The 23834-nt window shown below is 48.8% G+C and overlaps 1 protein-coding gene across 1 annotated transcript in view; it reads left to right on the top strand.

Moving 5' to 3' along the window:
• The first annotated feature begins 19703 nt into the window (after nucleotides 1-19703).
• Nucleotides 19704-23834, top strand: part of DPYSL5 (dihydropyrimidinase like 5) — a 102422-nt gene continuing 98291 nt past the window's right edge. The window contains exon 1 of the mRNA XM_030311472.1: nucleotides 19704-19784. The gene's annotated coding sequence lies outside the window, so the exon portion shown is untranslated. The remainder of the gene's footprint in view (nucleotides 19785-23834) is intronic.

Genomic DNA, 23834 nt, shown 5'->3' with positions numbered 1-23834 from the left:
TAAAAACCATAGAATTCTGCACTTTAAAAGGGCGAATTGCACAGCATGTGAATTATATCTCAATAAAGCTGTTTTCTTTTTTTTTTTTAATGTTTATTTATTTTTGAGAGAGTGAGACAGAGCATGAGTGGGGGAGGGCCAGAGAGAGGGAGACACAGAATCCGAAGCAGGCTCCAGGCTCTGAGCTGTCAGCACAGAGCCCGATGTGGGGCTCGAACCAGGAACCGTGAGAACATGACCTGAGCCGAAGTCAGACGCCCAACTGACTGAGCCACCCAGGCGTCCCAAAGCTGCTATTTTCTTTAATAAGTTTATTTTTTTTTATTTTATTTTTTTTAGAGAGAGAGATAGAGTGCACAGACGAGGTAGAGGGGCAGAGGGAAAAAGAGAGAGAATCCCAAGCAGGGGCTTGGGGCTCAATCCCACAGCCCTGGGATCATGACCTGAGCCAAAATCAAGAGTTGGACACAACCAGGTGAGCCACCCAGGCGCCCCTCCTTAATAACTTTAAATTTGTGTTTGTGCATGTTTGCAAGGGTATAGAGAAAACGTAGGAAGATCCACCCCAAGCTGTCCATATGGGGTTGGGATCAGGAAAGGAAGAGGGGATAGTTAACTTTCCTTTATACACCTCTGTATTGTTGAATATTTTGCACAGAGAATGTTAGTTTTGTCATTTTAAACATTCAATAAAATAGCTTTCCAAATTTTGTACTATTACATCTTTCCAATGGGAGAAAAAAAAAAAAAAAGACTCGGGCCTCAATGTTTATATGTTTGAATCCCTGCTGATAACAGCTGTTGTTCTTATTGGCTAAACTGATGAGAATGTACAACTGGTTCCAAATGCCCAGCCTCTAGAGGCGTCCAGAAAGAACCAAATGCAGTTCAATCCAGCAGAGAAACAAGAAACTTTCAGAGTCCCCAGCTGAGCTGAAGAGAACTCACAAGATGGCTCTCACTGTACATTCACTAAGTTCTAGACAGACCGCACACCACTCCAGACCCAGAGGCCCACGTGGACACCCTCTCTAGTCTTACCGTCAGCTTGCGTGGAGGCAGGGCTCATCAGAGCAGAAGGCAAAGGGCCATATGCTGAGATGCCAGCCAAGGCTGTGGAGAGAGAACTGTAATTCAGTCCACTGTAAGATGAAACCATCCCTGCATGTAACAAGTGTCTCTCCAAGCCTCTTCAATCTTTCAAGCTTCCTCAGTTTCCTCAGTGTACAAGTATATGTACACGGGGCACACCCTGTGTGTGTGTGTATGCACTTGCTTGCTGAGTGTGGAGCCCGTTTAAGATTCTCTCTCTCTCTCCCCTCTCTCTGCCCCGCTCCCCCGCTCCTGGGCTCTCTCTCTCCCTCTCTCTCAAATTAAAAAGAAAAAAGAAGCACAATCCAAGTAAAACTTACACAGAGGTGTCCCAGGCATATTAGTAATACGTACGACAGTGAAGAGATGGCCTGGTAATTTGGTGTGCTGATGAGCAGGCCGTACGTGGGTGACCCCCATGCTAACTGCTGGACCAGGATTATGACACACCAAACCCAAGGTCACCAACCCCAGAAGGCTTACTGGGGAAGAAGGAGCAGCTAGATGGGTGGGTCGGCACACCCAGCCCCAGGGGCCGTTAGCGGTAACCAGTGTGCCCAGCCCCAGGGGCCGTTAGCGGTAACCAGTGCGTCTCATTCTCTCTCCCAGAACCTAGACCGACGGGGAGAAGCCAGTCCTGCAAGAACCCACAAGAGATTTCCAGGGGTCACATAGGCCTGGGGCCTCACTGGGCTCTCCTCCTGGGGCCTCTTCCAGCCTCCCCATTCCACAGCCAAGGAAACAGAAGCCCAGGGAGCGTAAGTGAATTCTTGGGCAAAGAGTTTCTCCTGCCTGAGGTCAAGGGGACTTTGCAGGCATGAGGTGGGACAAGGGAGGGATTCTCAGTCCTGCTGCAGCAATGGGGACGACCCACCAGGGAGACAGGGAGGGGAGAGAAGTGACAGAGAAAAGAAAGACAGCATTAGACTATGACATGAGTCAGCCCCCAATCACCCTGCCAAGATCCTAGGGGATCTTGTGTTCCCCAAACCGACTCCCACCAAAAACAGAGTCCAACCCTCCTGGGGCCCCAGGGAGCACTCCAGCCCCTGGCCCTCTGTGAGGAGAGAAAGAGCTGAAGCCGTAGCAACCACCAGGTACTGCAGAACAAGGCAGGAGTCAGGGGACCTTCCCAGTCCCCTCCCTGCTGCACTGTCCTCACTTGTGCAAGATTCTGACTTCGGAGATCCCTCTAAAATATCCCTTTGGCCCTTGCTATGGACTGAATTATGTGTCATCCCCCCAGTTCATTTTTTCAAGTCCTAACCCCGGTACCTGGGAGACAGGGTCTTTAGAGGTCATTAAGATAAAATGAGGTCATTAGAATGGGCCCCAAGGCAATGTGATTGGTCTCCTTATAAGAAGAGGACAAATGGACACAGATGGGTATAGAAGAAAGATCAGGCGGAGGTACAGGGAGAAGGCGGCCATCCGCAAGCCAAAGAGAGAGGCCACAGAAGAAACAGCCATGTTGGCACCTTGATCTTGGACTTTCCACCTCCAAACTGTGAGAGAATATGTTTCTGTTGTACCCCCAATCTGTGGTACTTTTTGTTGTGGTTTTAAGTAAAAAAATTTTAAGCCATCTCTGATGAGGGACCATAAGGCAAGCTGAGGGCAAAGTACAGGCTAAAACCCCACCACCACCACCCCCCGCCCAGGTGGGATATGGGCGATATTCCTCAGGCACTCCTGGCTGCCCAAAAACAAAGGGGAGGAAAGGAAACAAATGAGTAACTGATAGAAATCACAGTCATGCAGGACAGGAGTCTCCATCAGTTTACAAATATCTTAGTAAATTACAAGAAAAAAGCAATCTTATCAATAGCCTCATCTCCAGAAACGTATAGACTCAATTTCCTGGAGCCCCAACATCACCCCTCCATAGGCAAGAAGGAAATGGCACGGTAAAGTTAAATTTCCTAATAACCTGCAGCCCATTGACAAATACTTGAGGCAAATACAGAGTATATAACATTTCTCCAGGAACCCCCTGCCTTCACAATGTTAATGTCTTACTAAGAGGATAAACAACCTCAGCTTGAAGTAGCAAGGCCTCAGGTATCTTAAAGGATCCTCTTTAGCATATCAAAGTCCCTCTGGAGGCCTCCCTTTTGTCTTTACCTCCCAATTCCATAGTCTATAACCAATCACTCTTTACAACCCCCGGGCACCATTTTCTGCCCACCAGTCTTGTCCCCGTGCTTGAACAAAATCACCTTTTTTTGCACCAAAGAGGTCTTCAGGAATTCTTTCTTGGCCGTTGGCTCTGGACCCCCACCGTCACCCCAAAACTTCATCAATCTCTACACCCAACATGGGGCTTGAACTCACAACGCTCCACCGACTGAGCCAGCCAGGCAGGCGCCGCCGAGTCTGTGGTACGTTGTAAGTCAGTCAGCCCTGGCAAATGAAAACAGCCCTCATCTGCCGCCCGGATCTCACTGTTCTAGGGGCATCCACAAGAAGACAATCCAGGTGTGACAACAGGAAGGGACCCTGGGCTCACTACAGAGAGCGGAGTATGTAGGCTGTGGGGTGAGAAGGTGAAACGTCACCATGGCAGACATGTGGCGTGGGCTGTTGAGGGCAGCAAAGTGGGGGTGCACAGAAGAGCATGTCCTGAGTGGAAGGAATGGGTCCCTGCGTGCTCGGGAGGGAGTCCCAGACTCGTCTGGGGCCTTTTCCACTGGAACCCGCAGGCAGAGAACCTTGAGTAGGAAGAACTGTAGAGCTCATGGTAGGAAGAGAAGCCTGCCACCCCTCAGCTCAGGTGCACCTTCTCTGGTGGCAAGAGCAGCAGACCACAGGTCCAGGGGGAAATCTGAAGGAAAATAAGCCTCATTAGACCATCCCACTGGCGACACCTGTGCAGACATTGAAATTAGAAAGTGATTATAAAAAGGAGAGGCAGACCACATCGATAAAGAACTTTCTATGTTCCGAGGGCTTTCACGTGAGCGGATATGCACCCATTCCTCCTGACAGGCCTGAGAGGTGAGCGTCGGGATCTCCGTCTTCCATCCAAGGTAGTAAATGACCAGGAGAAGGGAACCGAAGCCTGGCACGGGACAGCCCCAGGTTTGGACCCCGACTCTGGCCGCAGCTCCGTGACCCAGGCAAGTAGCTCATTCCCTCTTAAGCCACGGGGATGAGAGATCCTTCTCGCTGGGGTACTGTGAGGGTTGAACACATTGATGTGGGGGAAGCGTCTGCCCCCAAAAAAGGGTAGCTGCTACTATTCTTGGGATTCTGCCATACCGCAATCCCACACGGACGCGTTTCGCGAGGCTGAGGGGCCGCGGCAGGAGTGGGGCTGGAACAGCCGGCAGACCCAAGTCCCAGGAACGACCACCAGGAGCAGACCCCCTGGTACCTAGTGGTATGATGTGAGGTCCGGGAGTGAATGACCAAGAACGAATTCTTGAGATGTTTTCAGTTGGGTGGGGGGGGGGGGTGAAGTGATGTTATTAAAGCACAGGGATGGGACCCCTGGGCAGAAAGAGCTGCATTGGGATTGTGAAGGATATACTTGTAAAGTGGGGGGAGGGGTGGGTAGAGACCGAAGGAAGTTTCCAAATCCCCAGAGGATTTTCATATGTTAAAGAAGACTTACGAGATCCTGGAGGCCTGGCTGTTGTCAAGCTAAGGGTTGTTTTTTTTTTGCCTCTAGCGAAGCATTAACATGAAGACACTTGGGAGTCTGGAGGAATGTCATACACTAGTGGCCTCAAGTATTTGTCAATGGGCTGCAGGCTGGAAGAAAATTTAATTTTATCTACATTTCCTTTTGCCTTTGTTCTCCACATCACCAAGCAAGGAGCACAACCACACAAACGGGGGTGCTGGCCTTTGAAAGTCCTTCAAGGGTAGCCCCGGACCCTATTTCAGGATGGCTATGCAAGGCTGGCTCAGAGGAGAGCAGTCTCAGAGGCTAGGACTCGGTGGGGCTCAGGGGTTTTAAGCAATTCTGAAAGGTTGTCACCAGCTATTGAGTAAAATTGGTCACCCTCAGCTCCACAGCAAAGAGACTAATCTGCCATGACATCTTGAATTTATTCAGTGCTTTTCTGCCAAGGAGATCAAAGTACTTCAAAATAATTTCCGCTAAACATCTCTGAGAAAGAAGCCAGTGGGAAAAAAACCATTTCACCTATGAGCTGTGCTTGACATCAGTCATAGTCTCTGAAGTTTTATAATTCTTCATGATTTACAAAATGCCTTTGTATACAATCCCCAGTGGCACTCTGGGAAGTAGACAGATGGGTGAGATTGACCCCACTTTACAGGTGGGTAACTGGGAGCCCAGGGAGCTTGAGCGCATCTCCAAAGTGAGGGCAGCACGTTAGTATTGAGTTCCACGCAGATCCCAAGCAGGGCGCGGTTCCTGGAAGGCCTTTGAATCTAGCAGCTGGGAACAGTGCCGGAAGCACCCACTCTCCGAATCCCGAGAAGCCAGTGCTGGATAGAGTGGAAGCAGCCATCTGCAGTGCCTGATGGGGGTGGAGGGCCAGAGCCATCCTGGCTGCAGGACCCTGGGACCCCAGCCAGTCCCACACTGGGAGGTATCTTCCAGGCATGGCCATGTTTGCTATTTTCTCCTTCCCAGGGTGCCCCCAAATCCCTCCCATGTTGTCAACCCGGCCCTCTCTCCCCTCCCCACAGGACTCACCTTCTCCAATCCTACCCCTCCATCTCCCCTCTGCTTTTCGTTTCTTGCTCTTCACGGGACATTTCTCCTGGTCTGTGGACTTGGCCAGGGCCACGTCCTGAAGCTGGAAAGAACCTTCCCCGACCCTGCTGGCCCTCGCCTCAGCTGCTGTCTACACCACCAAGGCCATTTCCTCTCCCTGCCAACTTTCCCCTGGCCCCGAGACAGTGCTTGCATCCATTGTCTCCCCACCTACCCCTGAGCCTTCGAGGGACCTCCACCCTCTCCCTGTACTGCGACTGCTCACCTCACACCGTCACGACGGCCTTCTACTAGGGGGTCTCCCACTGCGGGTGCTGTGCCAGCCACCCTGAAACTGACCTTGAGAGAAGGGTCCAGGCGAGGCAGCACAGGCTCACTCAGCTCAGGGCTGGAACTCAAAACCACTGTGGCTCCCTGCTCCGCCACAGCCCCACTGGTTGGGCCGTGTGTGTGCTTGGCCCAGGGGAGGCCTCCCCCATGTTAGAAAAAAAGCCCACTGACCCAATCAAAGGAGGGATGCGGAGACTGGGAGCACAGTGAAGAGAGGCTTTAATCAACATTCTTGGAAGAGCAGGTGACGGACAGGCACTGTCCTGGGCAGTTACAGCAGACAATTTATCTCCTAGCATGCAAGTCCCTCCCCTGGTTCCTCATTGGCTGAGTGTTACAGAGGTTACAGCCTCACCCAGATGTGGCCTATGCCCATGTAAGGCAAAAAGTAGTCTGATCGGAACAAATGTACATTCCCTGAGGAATGAGACTTTCAGTCCCTCTTCCCTTTGTTCTTTGGCACATGCTCATTGCAAAGCCTGTGAAAATAAGCCCACTAACCAGAGAGGGGAAACAGAATCAGGAAGTGCAGTGTCTAAGGCTTTGGGACTCCATTGTGGGGGGTGGGGGGTGTACACATTTCCAATAGGTTGTAAACCTATTGTTAATTAGCACAGCTTTGATTTGGTATTTCTGAGAATGAATCATCTCCCTTCTCACACCCCACCCTCAGCAGCTTCCTGTCTCCTGCCTACCTGGCCTGCTGCAAGTGTCCCAACGTTCCTCCTTTGTCCCTTTGCACTCACTCCTACACTCTCCTACACTCTCCCAGGCTTCAGCTGAGGGCTCTCTGCAGATGGCCTCTGAATGCTCCGTTGGCCTCCCGGCACCTCCTAGTTCCAAATCCTTGAGGTTACAGCTCCTTGGCTGCTCAACTTCCTGAGATCGTGCAATATAAGGTCTCCAAACCTAGACTCCTCCTCTTCCCCTCAAAGCCGTCTCCACCTTGCAACTTCTCCACTTCTGCCAGGGATGCTGGAATTCTCAGTCATTTGGGGCTTTTGTACAAGCCGGGCCTTTCCACAGGCCTGGCCAGTCACATATTCCTTCTCCCTGTAGCTCCTCAAACCACGGCTTCTTTATTCACTTCACTTGCTTACAGCTGATCTATGGTCACCTTCCCACTGGCCTTGCCTACGCCTGGGAGACCCCCAGCCCTGGGCCCCCCAAGTCTCCTGCACATGCCCTGGTTTTTTAAAATCATTCTAGTATACATAACGAGGTCAACCCAGGAAAGGGCCAGGGAAAACCCAGAAGCTGTGGTGTCTCAGGAGCTCCACATTTCCCAGCACAAGCTAAAAAGCAAAATGTTGGGGGCACCTGGGTGGCTTACTCGGTTAAGCTTCTGACTCTTGACTTCAGCTCAGGTCACGATCTCACAGTGGTGGGATGGAGTCCCACATTGGGCTCTGCACTGAACGTGGAGTCTGCTTGGGATTCTCTCTCTGTCAAAAATAAATAAATAAACATCTTTTTTTTTTTTTTTAAGACTCATCATTTATTTTTTTTAATTAAAAAAAATTTTTTTATTCTTAGAGAGAGGCAGAGTGCAAGCTGGGTAGGGGCAGAGAGAGGGAGGCACAGAATCTGAAGCAGGCTCCAGGCACTGAGCTGTCAGCACAGAGCCCAATGTGGGGCTCAAACTCACAAACTGTGAGATCATGACCTGAGCTGAAGTCAGTTGCTTAACCTACTGAGTCACCCAGGCCCCCCAGATAAATGTTAAAAAAAAAAAAAAAAAAAAGGCAAAATGTTGGCCTCACACCTGCTCAGACTTTAACCTTCTCCCAAATCCAAACACTCTGACGGTGTTATAGAATTTAAACCCCTTCCTGAACTGACTTCTCCAGGGAGGCACAGGATTCAAAGTCAGGCAGACCTCAGCCTGAAACCTACCTGCCCCACCCACTTGCTGCATGACCAGTAAATTGGTAACTTAACTTCTCTGAGCTTCAATTCTCTCATCTGAAAATTTAATCGAGTTGTTGAAAGGATTAAACTTAAACCGAGTAATATGTATAAAGCATACTTCCTGGCACCTCACTCAGGAAGTAGTGGCCTCTGTCTTTACTGGAGACCAAGATATACCCCAGCCGCACCCCCGCTCCCCGCTTCTACACTCTATGCCTCAGCCTTGGAGACTTCCCCCAGTGCAGGAAGGGCAGACATGGCTCCTCAGGAGTCATCAGCAAGGGGAGAGCATGTGACAGAAAACACCTTGATTATTTTGTTTACGTTTATTTATTTTGAGAGGGGCCAGGGGCAGAGAGAGGGAGAGAGAGAGAATCCCAAGCAGACTCTGCACTGTCAGAGCAGAGCCTGATGCCGGGCTTGAACTCACAAACTGCAAGATCATGACCTGAGCTGAAATCAAGAGTTGAGTGCTTAACTCACTGAGCCACCCAGGCACCCCCTTAATATTTTCTATATCAAAACTCTTCAAAAAAAAAAAAAAAGCTTTATTCTTTTTTTTTTTTTAAGTTTATTTTGAGAGAGAGAGAGGGAAAGAGCATGCACGAGGGAGGGGCAGAGAGGGAGAGAGAATTTCCCAAGTAAGGCTCCGTGCTGTCAGTGCAGAGTCTGCTTGGGTCTCTCTCTCTCGCTCTCTCTCTCTCTCTCTCTCTCTCGATGAATAAATAAACTTAGGGGGGAAAAGGGCTGGAAAGCCATTCTTAAAAAAAATAATAAAGCTAAAAAAAAACCTCTTAGAAGTATGAATCCCCAACAATCCTGCCATTTGGTTTTCCTTAATGAAATTAGACAAGAGGGGCGCCTGGGTGGCTCAGTCAATTAAGCATCCAACTTCGGCTCAGGTCATGATCTCACAGTTTGCGGGTTGGAGCCCCGCATTGGGCTCTGTGCTGACAGCTCAGAGCCTGGAGCCTGCTTCAGATTCTGTGTCTCCCTCTCTCTCTGCCCTTCCCCTGCTCATGCTCTCTCTCTCTCTCTCTCTCAAAAATAAATAAACATTTTTTAAAAAATGGAAACAATTAGACAAGGATACCCAGATAGCTGTTCACAAATGTTTGTTCTGGGCTGTTTATAATAGTAAAAAAATGCAACAACCTGGTCCAAAAATAGTCTAGTCTATAGGTAGAGTTCCTAATTGCAAGCAAAAGAAACCATTTCTGGCTGATCTGGGTGGAAAAGGGATTTATTAAAAGGATATCACATAGCTCTAGGTATGTAGCCAGGAGTGGTCGATGATGTGGGAAAGCAAAGGCAAATGAAAAATTAAATTTCCTTACTGCCTACAGCCCGTTGACACATCCTTGAGACAGCCAGAGTGACCTTCCTCTAGGGGCTCAGCTGCCTCGATGATGACACTTTGCTAAGGACAAACAAAAAGGAATCCTAGCTTAACATTCTTCTGACCCCTCAGGATCCTGTAAGTCTACTTTAACATATAAAAATCCCTTTGGAAACTTTCTTTATCTCTACCCCCCCAAGATATACATTGGCAACCATACTCTAAGCCTATGGCACATATGCTTAGATATACATATACAGCTGAAGGGTCTCATGACTACGGTTTTACTAGACAGTAATAAGTGACCTTTTCCTAACAATAACTAACCCCCTCAAGGTCCTGGATACCTTGCTTCCAAAATTCCTTAGAAACTTATGCTCTCCCTAACTCCCTAACCCCCTCCCATCTTGAAGCTATATAATCAGTCACCATTCACAACCCAAGTGCAGCTCTTTCCGCCCATGGGTCCTGTTCCCATGCTTTGGTAAACCACCTTTTTGCACTGAAGGCTGCTCAAGAATTCTTTCTTGGCCATTGGCTCAGAATCCCAACGCTTCAAACGGCATCAGTGGGTACCTGGGTCATGGGCAGAACTGGCACAGTGGGCTTACCACTACATTTCCAACCAGAGAGGTGCCAAGTTCTAGTCATTACCACCAGCCACTGCTGTGGGCTGCCCAAGCAACGCGCCGTCTTGCTGAAGAGTTCCTCCAGGGCCTCTCTGCTTTTATGCCACCAGTTCCTAGTTCAAACATGGGGTGGATGTGCCTGATGGGCAGAATCTGGATCCCATGCTTGTGCCCCACTGGCAAGGGAGCCTGGGAACCAGTTTGGGACTTTTGGTTTCTATAGAGGTAGTCTGGCTCTGTTTCTCCTCACCCTGGAAGGGAATTTGGATGCTGAGAGACCAAAAAGATTGACACATGTGCAGCAGATTAGGAAATGGGTAAAATAAATGATGATGCCTGAATAGAAGAAGTGGGATACTATGGTGAGGGGGCTCAATCTAAATCTACAAACTTTAGTTTCCTAGCTGAACTTGATTCTTATCACAAGTGCCCATTCGGTGGGGGTGAGAGAAGCAATAGTAAATTAATCTCAGAGAATTTATGGCTCCTCTCCTGTGGAGTGTGTTTAAATTCTGGAGGCTTACACAGAGTAACAGCAAACACCCTCTGCTCTAATTTTTTTTTTTTCAACGTTTATTTATTTTTGGGACAGAGAGAGACAGAGCATGAACGGGGCAGGGGCAGAGAGAGAGGGAGACACAGAATCGGAAACAGGCTAAACACCCTCTGCTCTAGATTCTCCGTGTCATTTGGACAATCTCCCATCCCCCCCATTGGCGCGGGGTACAGGGAATAGGCACCCTCTCTTTGGTGTCCACAGAGGCTGTGCTCAGCCCTTGTCACCTTCTCTGTCGCTCTACTCAGCCCAAGTCTGGAAATATTAATCCAACCTCCAGAGCATGAATAAGACTTATTCAGACTTCTGGGGCTCCTGGGTGGCTCAGTCAGTTAAGCATCTGACTTCAGCTCAGGTCATAATCTCACAGTTTGTGAGCTCGAGCCCCACGTCAGGCTCTGTGCTGACAGCTCAGAGCCTGGAGCCTGCTTCGGATTCTGTGTCTCCCTCTCTCTCTGCCCCTCTTCTGCTCTCTCTCTCTCAAAAATAAATAAACTTTAAAAAAATAAAAAAAAAAGACTTACTCATACTCCTATATTCTTCAAAATCTATTGATGATGCCTCAGTTCCTTCCTAGCCTGAGGGCTAGGCTTTGGAAACACTAAAGGCAGGAATTAACTCCTTTTTTATGCTTTCTGCTTTTCCTGAAGCAGTGAATGTTGAGTCCCCTAGCTGACTGAATGGAGAAAGAACCAAGGAAATATGTAGAAATATCCCTCAGTAGACATTTCAAAACAGTCCCCCTTCACACTCTGTACTTACTGATCTCTTTTTCAGAAAGGTAAAATCAGGGATGCCTGACTGGCTCAGTTGGTAAAGCATGAGACTCTTGATCTTGGGGTTGTAAGTTTAAGGCCCACATTGGGTCTTTAAAACTAATTAGTTAATTAATTAATTTAAATAAATAAATATTAAAACAAAATATTTAAAATAAATAAAATTTAAAAACAAAAATAATCTAAGTAATGAAAATATGATTAAAAAAAGAGGTAAAATCATGACACAAACAAATATAAAATGAAGATATGTTCAAATTTTTTTTAACTCACTTATTACTGAGAGAATTACTGAGCTTATCAGCAAGCTATAACAATTATTAACAAGGAGAATCCAAATAACAGAGAGAGACATCTATAGACAGGCTGCTGATATGAATTTGCTAATAATAGAGGCAAGACTGTTCTCTTTCACTGGATGAAATTGATTGCATCTTTACTGGAGAAAATGTATTTACATGTCTGTAAATAGGAATCATTTACAACTACCATCAATTCTTTACATTACATTTTATTCTAGAGAGTTACAGAATGATCGAAGATGAAAGGCACAGACACGATAGAATTGGGTGAGCCCAGAAAGGTCCAAGCCTGGCCTTCCATAGAAAGGAAACTCTATTAATTTCCTAGGGTTGAGTACCACAACCCTAAATGGGTATTATAGAACAATGGAAATGTATATTTTCCCAGCTTGGGAAACTAGCAGTCCAGGATCAAGTTGTCTACAGGGCTATGCTCTCTCCAAAGGGGCTAGGAAAGAATCCTTCCTTGCCTCTTCCAGCTACTTGTGGTTCCTGGCAATCCTTGGTGGTCCTTGGCTTGTAGACATCACTCAGCCTCCATTGTTACATGGCATTTTCCCTGTGTATCTGTGTCTAAATTTCTCCCTTCTGTTTTTTTTTTAAATGTTTATTTACTTTTGAGGGAGAGAGAGAAAGATCATGAGCACTAGCTGGGGAGGGCAGAGAAGGAAACAGAGGATCTGAAGCATGCTCTGCACTGACAGCAGAAAGCCTGATGAGGGGTTCGAACTCACAAACCATGTGATCATGATCTGAGCCAAAGTCAGACACTTAACCGAGTCACCCAGGTACCCCTAAATTTCTCCCTTCTTAAGAGAACAGCAGTCGTATTGGATTAAGGCCCACCCTAATGACTTCATCTTAATTTGATTAAATCTAAACACTTATATTTCTCACAGTTCTGGAGATTGAAAGTCCAAGATCAGTGTGTCAACAGGGCACATGGTCTGGTAAGGACCCTCTTCTAGCTCTCCTGGGCCCCTTTTATAAGACATTAATCTCATTCATGACAGCTCTGACCTTATGACCTAATCATCTCCCAAAGGCCATACTTCCTAATACCATCATATTGGGCATTACGATTTCAATATATGAATTTGGGGGAAACACAAACATTCAGCCTGTAGCAGAGCCCAGTCATAGAGGGGCCCTCACACTTTCATGGGTTTTACCTCCAAGAACCCCACCAGTTTCTCATGATAAAGAGTAGAGAAGATCCCCTTAATGTTTCTGGCATGGTAACCATTTTGAAATAAACCCAGAAGATTCTCCCTAATAGGGACCTCCAAGGGAAACCTTACCAGAACCTTCTCTTACCTGAAGGAAGAACAATTAGCCAGCTATGACCATGTCTAGCCTCCCTGTCTCATGTAAGAGAAGGGAGAAAAAAGGCTGAGAAATCCTTCTGAAGGTCAGAGCCCAGGGGCTCAGACCTGCTAAAAACAATGAGATTTAATCGTAAGATTATGAAACACTTCTCTTTCCAACATCTTTCCACTACATCAACAGGCTTCAGGATACTAACAGTGGATTACCTGGGAAAGCTGCATATCACAGAGTCTATCTAAGAAGGAGTTCTTAGGGAAACCCAAAAATTACAGAGGAAGAAAAAACAAGGAAATTAGAGGAAACAAGCCTGTGGCACTCAGAGCCACAGCAATTCTTAAACACAGCCCAGCTCCTGCCTAGAATAACACAAAGCAGGTTAACACAAAAGTAGGTTTTTAAACCTACTTACCTCAGTTTCTCTTACCCAGTTTGTCATGTCTAGCTTTCAACAAAAACTTACAAGGCTTGTTTAAAAAAGCATGAAAGAGGGGCACTTGGGTGGCTCCATTGGTTAAGCATCTGACTCTTGATTTCGACTCAGGTCATGATCTCACAGTGTGTGTGTTCAAGTCTCGAGGAGCCTGCTTGGGATTCTCTCTCTCCCTCTCTCTCTCTCTGTCCCTCCTCTGCTCATGTATGCATTCTCTCTCTCTCTCTCTCTCTCTCTCTCTCTCTCTCTCTCAAAATAAATAAATAAACATTAAAGAAAAAAGCACAAAAGAGAGGCGCCTGGCTGGCTCAGTTGGTGGAGCATGCAACTCTTGATTTTAGGGTCATGAGTTTGAGCCCCATTCGATGTTGAGATTACTTAAATAAATAAAACTTGATTTTAAAAAAAGCACAAAAGAATACCATCTGAGGAGACAAAGCAAGCATCAGAACCACCGTCAGCTATGACATAGACTTGGAATGATGAGATAGGGAATTTAAAATAACAATGATTATTATGTTAAGACTCTGATGGAAAAAGTAGACAACATGCATGAATAGATGGGGACTTCAAGCAGAAAGATGGAAACTCTAACAAAGAATCAAAAAAAATAAAATAAAAAAGAAGGAAGAAACACTGTAACACAAATGAAGAATAACTTTGATGGGCTCATCAGTAGACTGAACACAGCTGAGGAAAAATCAGTGCGCTTGAAAATATGTCAATAGAAATTTCTCGAACTACAAACAGAAAAAAAATGAAAAAAAAAAAAAACCCAGAATATGCAAGCATGTAGGACAATTCCAAGTGCTCTGAGATACCATAACTTTGAACAGCAGGATACAGGCTCTCTGGGTACCTCACAGAGCACCCACATGGGACTTTTCATTGTGAAAGTCAGGAGGCAAGCTAATCAAAGTCAACAGAATCGCCAAAGTGGATGGGATGGCCATCACTCTGCAAATTACAGTATGAATCCCCCCAAAAAACTAGATTTGCGAATAACACACGGTGTGGTCTAAATGAACAAATATGGATCCTGGAGTCAGACCTAGGTTTTGATCTCTCTCTGCCCCTTTGAACTGCTTGACCTTGGCACGTTACTTGCCTTTGAGATCCTGTTTCCCCCTTTCATAAAGTGGGCGTCATACCTTTCTCACAAGTCTGCTGTGAGGATTAAATGAATCCTATGAATAAAGTATGCAGGAAATTGGGGCGCCTGGGTGGCTCAGTCGGTCGAGCGTCCAACTTCGGCTCAGGTCATGATCTCACGGTTTGTGGGTTCGAGCCCTGTGTCGGGCTCTGTGCTGACAGCTCAGAGCCTGGAGCCTGCTTCAGATTCTGTGTCTCCTTCTCTCTCTGTCCCTCCCCCACTTGTGCTCTGTCTCTGTCTCTCAAAAATAAATAAATGTAAAAAAATTTTTTTAAAATTTAGAGTATTCAGGAAATGCAGGAAATGCTCAATAAATATTCACTTTAATTCCTATTGAGATAAGTTCTGATTAAATGCAACTGAAGAGGACAAATTAGCTGAACTAGGGCTGGCTTCAGGGGCACCTAGGAGGCTCAGTCAGTTAAGCACCTGACTCTTGATTTCAGCTCAGGTCTTGGTCTCAAGTTCGTGAAATCGAGCCCTGTGTCTCCCTCTCTCTGCCCCTCCTGCTTTCTTTCTCAAAATAAATAAACATTTTTTTAAAAAGAAAGCCTTTATAAAATAATATCAGGAAAATTCAAATGAAGGCAGTAATGGGAGTTTTTAGTGTTGTTTTCTTTAGACTCCTTTTATAAATGAAAATCCAACTTGGTGGCAGGGTAAGGGGACTCTTTCCAATATTCTCAGCTTCCCGGCCCACTCATCCAGGGTTTAATAAAGCATTGTGCTGTGGAGTGTGACAGGTGGGGAACAAAAAGATGATTAAAGATGTGGCTCTTAGAGTAACTGTTTTGTTCTCTGAAGGTGGTTGTATATATTTAAGTTGTGTTTCTTGCTGTCACTATTATTCTTGCTAATGCCCAGATGAAGTGTATTTGTTAAGGGAGAAAAATGTCTTAAAACAACACCTCCTTATCCTTATCTATAAAATGTTGACATTGTGAGACTATGCAGTTTATAGGTTCCGTTAACTTGGAGAATGTGTGTGTGTGTGTGCGCGCGTGTGCGTGTGTGTGAAAGAAATGCAAATTTCAAATTGTAGATTTCTGCCAAGGGGCTAGAGCAGCTGGAGTCATCCAGCGATTCTTCAGGTTGGTTTGTGGCCATTCTAGTTCCAAGAGAAGACAAACTTTTATTTTAAAATTACACTTTGAGGGGCCCCCTGAGTAGCCCAGTCAGTTAACCATCTGACTCTTGATCTAGGCTCAGGTCATGGTCTCCCAATTGGTGAGATCAGGCCCCGGAGTCTCAGGGGAGCTGCTTGGGATTCTCTCTGCCCCTCCCCCTCTCTCTTGCACACACATTATTCTCTCTTTCTCAAAATAAGTAAATAAACTTAAATAATAAATAAATAAAATTAAACTTTCAGACTTAAAAATAAAAGCAGAAAAAAAAAAAAAAAAGGATTCCTAGGCCAAAAGAAATGATTTAAATTTTTGGAGAGCTCATCAGCATTTCAAGAGCAGTGATAAGCCACTGGAATTTACTTTGATGTTTTCAGCTCCAGCACAGCCACCCCAGCGTCCCTGGGTCCCCTCCCCTGTGTCTCAGCATTGGCTGGGTGACCACAGCACATGGGGACCTGAAACTCTCTTACTCTCATTCCCCACTGCCCTTGTTTGTGTATCTGATTAGCTCTATGCTTTTTTTTTTAAAGATTTTAAGTAATCTCTATACCCAACATGAGGCTCAAACCCACAACCCTGAGATGAAAAGTCCCACACCCTGCCGCCTCAGCCAGCCAGGCACCCTTAGCTCTATGCCTTAATTCTTCTAGAGGCTTCCTCTGTTCAGTCTTTCCCCCAATGTCCATTTGTCCATCCTCCTGACTCCTTTTTTGGTTCCTGCTCCGTGGCACTGACCTGAATATAGAAGTTTGACTGCCGGCTCACAATTGTTTTAGTGACTAAGAAGACGTCAAAATGTGTTCTCCACGCTAAGGTTGTCATTGACTTAGGGGGAGGTTTGGGGGGAGAATGGTGAAAAGAGAATACCAAGGAAGAAATCTAATACACGACTCAGGAATGCTGGAGAACACCCCTTCTCAGAGGATGCCTTCAGGAGGTACAGGTTGAAACTGCAGAAGAAGGGACATAATTCCTAGAGAGTCACTCATGGTCACCACAGTCCCTGCACTGGAGAGTCGGCCTTCTGAAAGACTTGTAGGGGAGAGCATGCCGGTGTAGAAGGGCTCTGCTCTGCATCAGGCAGATGTGGTTTGGAGCCCTGATAATGATATTTACAGCAGGGTGACTTTCTGGGCAGATCACCTGACCTCCTCATCTGTAAGACATGTGGAGTTGTAAAGATCCGATGTGTTTCCAAAACACCTACTAGCCTTTCCCCTCTCCCCCTCTTATATGATACTCCTTCACTTGCCCCTTATTCAGAAGCTTGTCGTTACAGCGATTTGGAACCCCAAACACATTTACTCATAAAAGCCAGTAGCCCTGAGCTTCATGAAGTCTGGCCCCAACACCAGCCTACCTTACTATCCTCTTTCTCTTCCCACCATCCCCATTCACGGACTTGACTTTCAAGTCGTGATGGGTTCCTCAGGTGCCTTCCAAACACTTCTCAGCTTCCCCACCCACAAATTTATACTCCTTCCTCCTGGAATCCCAGACCTTTGCTTAGAATCATCTAGCAAATAAATATGCAGGTGAAATCCAAATCCAGCTCCTCCATTCCCCGATGATCTGTTCAGACCAGATTTCTCCTGCATGGGAATTCCTATTCTATTTCATCTAAGCTGGTCGTATGAGCTTTACAATAAAAGTCACAGCATATTGCTTTTCGTAGCTGTCATAATGGAAATCTTGTCATATTCTTGTTTCCCCTCACACTGTTCCGTGACCATTTGTTGTTGAATAAGTTAATGATAATAGCTACATTTGTTGAGTGCATGCTATAGGCCAGGCAGTGTGCTATGCCCTTTACGTGCGTTTCCTTATGTAATTATCACAGCAAATTTTTTTTAAAAATTAAAAAAAAAATACCATGATCCTCACGTTCTGTGGGGAGCTAAGGCTCAGATGGCATAAGTAACTTTCCCAAAGTCAATTATCCAAAAAGTAGAGCAATGATTCCAACCTAGGGATGTCTGACTCCATGCCCTATGTCCTTTCTACTTCCCAGGAGAGATAGCCTAGATTAAAAGTATATGAATAAAACTAAACTCAAGTACCGGGGACATTTACAACCCCCAGGTCTAAGGTGTGTGACTTTTCAATGCTCCAGGCAGAGAGATGGCCACTCTTTCTCTTACCAGGGGAGGTAGGTCCCAGAAAGCAAAGAAACAAGATTCCAAATTTGAGGTCCACAAAATGCTGCAGAAAACATTTCCTGCCACTAGAGGACTCCCTTCCCCTTAGGCAAAAAGCGCAGCTTCCGAGGAAGATGGTACTCGGGCGATCCTGCTGTTGCTGGCCTGCTGGGGGCTTCCTTCGCCTCCCTGAGGCTCAATCCATTTTGCCTAAAGCCCTGGGTCCCTGCAGAACCTGGCCAGCCTGTGAATCCATAGGGCAGTGCCCCAAGCTGGAGCGGTGGGAGGACAAATCATTCCTGAGCTCCCTGGATTAGGGATGCTTTGGTGTAGGCCCTAGGCTCATCTGGGGGCTCCTTGCATCCGCTCAGGACGTGTGAGGCAGAGGGCAGAGTAGTAAACCTTCCTCCCTGGAGAAGCAGAGACGCAATGTGAGTCATCAGCATGCATCCCGCCTAAAGCCAGCCTGGCCTGCTCCAGGCCCCGAACCCGCGGCAAAGGACTGCAGGGTAAGTGGTCCATGGACACCCCACTTCGGCAGGCTCTGCAGGTGGGATGCCCCTGTAGGTTTTGCTAAGAGGAGGGGAGCACCCTCGGGAATAATGAAGCGCTATATTGGTTGAAAATAACTTGCAGAGAGGCGTGAACTACCTCTCTGGCTGCGACTGTACGGCCCGCTCGCCTGGGAGCTCCCTTGCCTTCCCCCCACCTCTCCCAAGCTGGGAGGAGAGGGGTTTCTGCAGTATTCCATTGGGGTTCCCCTCCCCCCCTCCAGGGACCGTGGGATGGGGTGGGAGGGGAGGACTCAATGGTGCATTTTAATCAACAGCAACACCTTTGAAGTGGCATTAAGTGAAAAGAGGCAAATTGCTAAACCGTATCTAAGCTATTATTACTACAACGACATAAAATAACAGATTACAGCAAAGGCTTGAGAGAGGTTTAGGGAAGTGGTACAAAGAAAGGCCTGATGATCCGCCCTCTCCTTTTTCAGATTTGTTTAGTTCAATTATGCGTGTGTTTAAAACGTGAAGAAAAAAAGGTGAGTAAATGTGAATTGAGTTTTAAAACATTTCCAAAGGCTTCACCGTGTCCTGAAAGGAGGTGTCCAGAAATAGGACAGGCGGCTGGACCTGAGAGCTCCGGATGGAGAAGCCCTAGCTCAGCGCAGCTGAGAGAATGAACTCCAGGTTCGAGCCCCCAGAGCGGACAGACGCGAACTTAGTTGGCCCCGAGTGTCCGTCCACTGTGTACCGTACGTCAGAACATTTCGCTATAACGACCACCCGGTCCTCTCCATCGTGCAGTCCCGCCGAGCGCCCACTTTAGAGGCCTCACACTGGGTCTTGGAGGGAACTGGGCGGCAGAGGGCAGGCCCGGCAGCGGCCGGGGCATTGTTTCAACCCCTCGGGTGGGATCCTGCAGGGAGGGGGAGGGGAGGGAAGGCGGTGTATCCTAGGGACCCGCCCCGTAGCCCTCCCAGGGGACTCGTGCATCAGCGCGTGTGAGCGCTGGGGCTTTGTGAAGTGTAGTGAGTCACCATGGAAACCCAAAGGAACGCGGAGAAGGGCGCGCGGGGGGTCGGCGGGTTCTCCGGCCTCACTCTCCTTCCCCTCTCGGACCCCGGCCCTGCAGCAGGGCCTGTCGGGAGTTGTAGTCCCAAGGCTGCGGCCGCGCGCGGCGGCGAAGATGCGGGGCGCCGCCTGTCCCCGCCTCCCCCTAACCTGCTAGCGCGAGGTGGGGGAGCACTGGGGAGGAGACGTCGGGTCGGTGATTGGCCCAGACCGCCTCCAGCCCCCACCCACGTCCCCTCCCCAGCCCGCGGCTTCCGACTCCAGCGCCCCGCGCGCCAAGGCGGCGATCGAGCGAGCGCGCGTGCTGCCGCCGCCGCCCCGAGCACCCGCAGCTCCTGCGCCGCGTCAAGACCGAGGAGAGACGGACCGACCGACGGACCCTCGCAGCCGCAGCATCCCGGAGGAGTGCGTGATGGCGGGGCGGGCGGTGGGCTTATTCTCCCTGGGCTGGGACATCCATCTCATGGCCTCTGTTTTTCTGGGAGGCGCACAAAAGGGCAGGGATAGGGGTGCGCCCAGGGGCCCCGCTGCAGGGGACGCGGCGGGAGGTGTGGTTTGGGATTGGGGTGGCCATCGGGGCTACACTGAGGCCGGAATGGGGTCCTCTTTGTACGCCCACGGAGCGCCGTGCAGTGCCTGGCTCATAGTAGGCGTTTCATGTGTGCTTGTGGGATTGCAAAGAACTGAGGTGAGGAGACGGCTCGGTTGAAGGGATTTCACTCTTAGCACATAGTAGGTGCCCAGCCTCTCTCGTCGAGGTGCAGTGAATGGCTGGAGGCTGGGCGGGGGCTTCTCTGGCTACCGGCCCGTCCTGCGCGAGTCCCTAGATCGGCGCTATCTCTGGCCCCCCATCACCACCGGCACACACACCCTGCGTCCATCTCGCCTCCGGGTTGGGATTTGCCCAGCCTGTACCAGACCCGACGGCTTGTTCCACTCGACTGGCTAACGCAGCGGTCGCCTAAGGACGGTTCGCCTGCCGCCTCCGAGGCACCTGCCTGAACTACAAAGGCCGCCTGTGGCTGCCCGCCCCAGAGCGGGCGCCGAGCTGGGTCCCTTCGCTGGAGCCCATTGCGGGATCTCTCCCCGCAGCATCGATCTTGGTGGGCGACAGACACCGACGCCCCAGGCCTGGGGAGGGGCAAGAGCCCGAGCCTGAGAGAAGCTGGAATGGGGAGAGGCAGACGCGGGGCCTCCGTCTGGGCAAAGACGGGGAGATGGGGAAGCTGGGTGGGGACAGGTGACTGGGTCTGGGTGGAGGGGGAAGTAGAGACCAGGGTTGGAGGAGGAAAGAGAGAGGGGGCGGGGGGCGGGTCTGAGGCGGGAGGGAAGAGTGCGGTGCAGGTGGCGCGAGGCGGGGCGAGTCTGGGACTGAGGAAGAATGAGGATGGGAGGGCAGACGCTGGAGGGTGGAGACCGCCGGGGTTGAAGAGGGTAGACGCCGGGGAGGAGGAGACCCGCGCCGGCCGGGGGAGGGCCTCTCTGGGGAGGGAGGTCTCCCAGGGGAGGAGGGTCTCCGGGGAAGGGAGGGGGTGGGCGGCTGGGAGGCGGGTCTCGGGCCTGAAGACCCTCTGCTCCAGGCGTGGAGCATGGGGATCCTGGCGGTCCAGGTGGCCAGCTGGGCGTGGCCCTTGGAATGGCAACCGACCTAGGATGGCGGATCCGAGACTGGGCTGAGCAGTCCCCACTAGGAGCTTTGTCTCCCGGCCTGACACAGCCCGTAGGGACTAGCTTAAGGTTTTGCGATAATCCGCAGCGCCGCAGGCACACCCTTTTCTTCGCGGAGCTGAAAGGCTTGGTCCAGTGGCAGATGCTGGCAGGGAGGCGGGATGGGGGAAGTCTCCCGCCGGAGAGACCCGGAGAACAATAGCCGGCACTGGTATCCACGCGACTCCGTACCAGCCCCCCCCCCATCCCCAGAATTTCAAGTGTTCAGTTTTCTGGTGCAGAAAATGCTCTGGTAGAAATCTCAGGGCGTGCGCTCGTCTTTTGGGGTTTGCGTTGGGGACCAAGCCCCGCTGTTAATTCCCTGGTGCGAGTCGCGCGTCCCCCCAGACTGTGAGGCGGGCTGAAAGCCGCCGCCACCGGCTTTGGGTGCCTCCGCGCCGCCGCCTGCCCCTTGCTATTGACCAGGAGCCCAGACCTGGAGGTTGCCTCCGTGCACAGCGAGCCCCCTTGAGCAGTCGGCTTTGTCTGCGGGCTCACGTCTAAGGTCTGCTGTGTGTTCATAGAAGGAGCAGTCAGGATTGGTGCGGATTGTGGTTAAAAACAAAAACAACAAACAACAAACCAAAAAACGGAGAAGTGGCTTTTGGAGACTACCCGCCAAGGGTGCGGCTCTTGGCTTTTACAGCCTGCAGCCTGGGGACCAAAGCTTCCCATTGCCAGTGACCACACCCAAGCCAGTGTGTCCATCCTTTGCAGATTTTGCCTGTATTGTCTGCTGACCTAAGACAGGGACGGCTCTGTGATAGGAGGTGGCTGCTTGCCCATGGGAAAGCGGATGAACAGAAATGGAAGCACAAACCAGGGCTCAGCAGACCTTTCCATGCGCTCATAGTCTTGCTGGCTGTGTAAGCATCTTTCATGCCAGGCTGCAGCATCTTGACATGTGAAAGGATTACCCAATCCTAAAATTTCATTTTATAGGTTTTATTTAATCATTGTTTCGCTTACATTAGAGGTGACTCTTTGGCATCAGGCTTCTACTTTTAAATTGTCATTCATTTAACAAAAAAGATGTGTAGGGAGGGCAAGGCAGAAGGGTTGTTTTCTTTTATTCATATTTTATTTTATGTAGAGTGAAGGAAGCTTGGATAAAAGACAGAGCATCCTAGGACTCAATCATTGTGACTTGTATTTGCCGTTAAGTTAACTGATGAGCCTTTGGCTCTCTCTAGCCTTGAAACCCCAGGATTTTCTTTCTTAACCAGGTTGATGCATAAGGTTGGTGCATAAGGCTGTGATATCACTGTTGGCTCTTGCCCAGAATATTCGATAGTTGCCAACCCGAAAGCCTCCTATTTGGGCAATACCGAGTGGCCATAGGAAAGCAGCAGTCGGCTGTATCTTGCTGGTTTTCAAGGATGGTGTTTTTAAGAGGTGCCTCTCAGAATTTACAAAACTGGTCCGAAAGGATTAATTGGAATGCTGTTCACTGAATGATTTAAACTAAGTTAATAGACCTGTCTATCTCTAGAGTAGATGAAAACCAGGAATCTTAATATTGGAAAACCTACAATCTGACACAGAGGTTTTCTTCTTATGAAAAAGCTCCAGGGGGAAATGTGTCTTCATGTCGTACCCAAGGGGGAAAGTTTCAGAAGGGAATGTTTTGTTGGTTTATTCTTTTTGAAAGAATTTTACGGGTTTATTTAAAGGTGTAAACCTGTTGAGCCCTGTGTGAACATCCATCCCAATAGTTTCCTCCTGGAGAGTCCACAGATGAGGAAGGCCAGTATCTGTATGACCAGCCCATTTGTATAGGGAAGATGGAGAGAAAGCAGCATCCTTCTCCTACCTCCTGTGAAAATGTCTGGGAGACAGGGCGCAGAGGGAAGAATCAGGCGACCCCAGAATTCCGGGGTGCCATTGTTAACTTCCATCTCCCTGACCTCGGGGACCTTGGCTAGGTATATACAAGATGTTCATAGGACATGAACCTGACTGTTTTCAGCATAGCCCCTCCAAGATGGAGTTGTAAGCCAGGATAGTTTCAATATGCTTTATGCACTGTGCGTTTCCTCCTATGGGAATGGTTACGCAGCAAGGCGAGCATACACAATTGGCAGAAGTTAAGTTTGGGGACTTGGTGTTGACTTCCTCTGTGGTACCTCCACACCTCTCTGTCCTTCTACCATGGATACCTGGGAGTTTTCCCTCCTTAATAACCACTCCTCGGGGGCGCCTGGGTAGCTCAGTCAGTTAAGTGTCCAACTCCAGCCCAGGTCACGATCTTGTGGTTAATGGGTTTGAGCCCCGCATCGGTCTCTGTGCTGACAGCTCGGAGCCTGGAGCCTGCTTCGGATTCTGTGTCTCCCTCTCTCTCTGCCCCTCCCCCACTCGCACTAGTCTCTCTCTCTCTCTCTCTCTCTCAAAATAAATAAACATTAAAAAAATAATAATAACTGCTCCTCTGACCCAGGATTCAGCATGATCCTACATAAAGAAAACTCCAGGGAACTGTAGGCTGAGGGCCATCACAACTGGCCACATCTCTGGAGTAAATGAGGATTTAGATAATTATACAGAGCCAGAGAAGTCGGTATTATTATTTTTTTAAGTTTATTTATTTATTTTGAGAGAGCATGAACTGGAGAGGGGCAGAGAGAGAGAGGAAGAGAAGGAATCCCAAGCAGGCTTCCCGCTGTCAGCGCAGAGCCCAACTTGGGGCTCGAACTCACAAACTGTGAGATCACGACCTGAGCCAAAACCAAGAGCTGGACGCTTGGTATC

Source organism: Lynx canadensis, chromosome A3 (assembly GCF_007474595.2).
Source record: "Lynx canadensis isolate LIC74 chromosome A3, mLynCan4.pri.v2, whole genome shotgun sequence".
Classification (NCBI taxonomy): Eukaryota; Metazoa; Chordata; class Mammalia; order Carnivora; family Felidae; genus Lynx; species Lynx canadensis.
This window is presented reverse-complemented; position numbering and strand designations above follow the sequence as displayed.